We start from the raw sequence: 3,314 nt of genomic DNA on the forward strand, positions 1-3,314 counted from the left end.
AAAAAAAAAAAAAAAAAAAAAAAAAAACATTAAAAATACAGCTTTTCCCACTAACTTAAAATGCTAACATTATATCACATTAAATATACTTCATTGCCACTGTTTTATATTTCTGCTTTTGTTTTGGAAGGTTTTAAAAAAGATTAACAGCAATCTGAAATAAAGGTGCCATGAGATAAATAAGGGATGACAGAGTATGTCTTGACACAGAGAACTCAGACCAAACAAGAGGGCCTGGATTGTTTTTTTAAAGCTATTGCATTGATGCTTTTGTTGTTATTTGTTTTTTGTGCATGTGTTTTCGGATGCACTATACCTTGCTCAGGATAAAGCATAGCTTCAATGAAAGCTTTCTGGTTGTTTGATAGATTGAGACTGATTTGCCCCTTTATGCAGGTGCTACCTAAAATATCCTTTAAGATCTTGCTTCAGGACTAAATTTATTTATGAAAATTTATTTCGAGTTGTATGAGGTCATGCAACTAGTAAGTGAGGTAACTCAGATTTGAACTCAGTTCTGACTGATATCTAAGTGCCTTCCACTCTCAAAGTCCCCAAAAGCCTTTCTGAATTATATTTTTGATTCCCTTGACCTAAGATTTATGAAACACTTTAGTGAAACTTTATTATGATGAGATTATTATATATTTATTTATAGTAAACTGCTCTATCAAGCTAAGATGTGAATATTGTGCTGGTCTATCCTTTTCACTCAACACCACTCCCCATCCTCAGTTTTTGTGGCACAAAATACAAAGTAAGAATAGAGTTAAATGCAAATCAAAATAGCTAACATATTGACTTCATATACATTTATGCTGAAATTAATACACTCTGCAGGATGGAACATTTCTTTAAAAAAATTCACCTTGCATGGTGTAAATGGAAGTTCTGATAATAACAAAAGAAGGAGGAGATGGGGAAAAAATCACAATAACCCGATAAAGTGTTATTTTAGTAAATGGAGCATTCGGCTCTGAGATAAAATATTTTTACAAAGAAGAAAATTTGCCCGTAACTGTGTAAGAGTGAAGACAAATCAGAAAAATAAGGCATTAATATAAAGACTAGAAATTTTTCAATTACAGGAACAAATATCATAGGAACTAAAGACATTCACCTTGCGGCTTTAGAGAGACAACAATGAGAAATTATTTAGTGGAGCATGCCCATTTTAAGACACTCTGTCACCTGAATCATTCATTCCATAAACCTTCATTGAGCCCAACTAAATTCTGTGGGTTAATGCATGAGAGAGAAACAGAACATTGGGTTTTCCAAAAGGAATTAAAGTCTAGTGAGAGAGACAGGTGGTAAAATAACCACAATACAGAGATGAATGAGGAAAGCAATAGAGAAATACACAACATGTTGTGGATATGCTATGACATGCATGAGTGGGTGGGCAAACCAGGGACTAAACAGTTCAGTAGGTACTCCTCCATTTCTAGTACAATTTTAAAATTTTCAAATATTTGTTGACAATTTTTATGTTTAATTTAACAAATTTTTTACTTGTGTTGTTTGCCTATTTCTCTATTCAGATATTCATCTATTATCAACTTGTAATTAGTCATTTTAATATTAAAAAGACTACTAAACATATTTATGCAATTAAAATAACATATTAGCCATGTGTGGTGGCTCACGCCTTTAATCCTAGCACTTTGGGAGGCCAGGGCAGGCAGATCGCTTGAGGTCAGGAGTTCAAAACCAGCCTGGCCAACAAGGTGAAACCCAGTCTCTACTAAAAAAAAATACCAGAAAGTTAGCCAGGCATGGTGGTGGGCACCTGTAATCCCAGCTACTCGGGAGGCTAAGGCTTAACATGGTTAAGTACTGACTTACTAATGAGGAGAATTTCTAGGAGAGGCACCTGACCCACTATGGAAGGGAGTCTTCCCAGAGAATCCAACCCAAGGTGAATCCTGAAACTGAGATATAGTCAGCCAAGTTAGTAAGGACTGCAAAGGCTGCCAAGTGGAAAAAACAACAGGGGAAACACCATGAGTGATAAGGAGGTGATGCTGTGCATTTATTGAACGGCACAAGGTTTAGAAAAGGCAGTGCTTAGGTTGGGATAGAAAACAATGGCAACAGAAGCAACTAGAAAAGCCAATAGGCATCCCACGAAAAGGATGTTATACACTACACTGACTTTAGACTTCGTCAGAGGCAACGGATAACTTCTGAGTGATTTTAAACATCATCAAAGTCATGTTTTAGAGAGATCACTCCTGGAGGCAGTGCAGAGGCCAGAGGCTGGGAGACTAATTAAGAAGCAATGTCTCAAATGTAGACTAAGCAATTTGAGGACAGGTACAAGTCTTTCATTCCTATGTCTCCAGAGCCTAACCAATTTTTGTTGAACACATGACTGAATAAAAGGACTGCTGCAGAAATCTAGGCAAGAAATAGGAAGGTCTGAATTAAGGCAGTCACAGTGGGCATGGGAGTTGTTGGATGAATTCTCTAGACAGTAGAACTGGAGAAGACTGCATCTGCCTTTCAACTCATTAGCTATCCTTTTCTCTTTTTCTTTTTAAAATTCTGAACTACATTAAACATTTAGCAGTATTGGAAATAATATAATGCTTACTACCCAGGATTAATACATCTTAACTACTTGTCATATTCACATCATGTTTTAAATAATTTTCATATTGTCAAAATTTATAATTATTATTTGTAATAGCTCTACGATATGCAAGTTGATCAAAGTCATGCACGATAATTTACCTAAGCATTTCTCTATTGTTAGACATACAAACTACTAGTCATTTTTGATGTATCTTGCTCTGAGAGAAAAACTGCATTGAACAGCTTCAGACATAGCTGCGTCCTTGAGTAAGACCCCTACACTTTCTTCTTTATTGCTCATTTAGTCTTATATTTGTTGGGATTGGTGTCTGGGAAAAGATTGTGGACTATAATTGATATAAACATATAGATTATTCCTTAGTGGAAGGCTATGAAAGCTGTGGTTGTGTCTAAATGGCTTGGGAAGCATCCCAAGAACAGTAGCTCATTTTCCAACAAAATATTTTTGTTGGGATAAAATATTTTCTATCCTACAAATTAAAAAAAAGTTTTAAATCTGTGTCCATATTGTCTACAACTAGAACAATGCTTGACACTTAGAGGTTGCTCAATATATCTTTGTTTCAAAAATGAACAAATAAATGAAGAAACAAAAGGGAACAAATACAAACAAGTCAACTTAAAACTCCAAAGTCCATTCTATGTGTATTTATTCATGTTCAGTATTCTAGAATGCAATTTTCTAAAAAAAAAAAAAAAAAAAAAAAAAAAAA

Source organism: Rhinopithecus bieti, unplaced genomic scaffold (assembly GCF_001698545.2).
Source record: "Rhinopithecus bieti isolate Rb0 unplaced genomic scaffold, ASM169854v2 scaffold_10315, whole genome shotgun sequence".
NCBI lineage: Eukaryota > Metazoa > Chordata > Mammalia > Primates > Cercopithecidae > Rhinopithecus > Rhinopithecus bieti.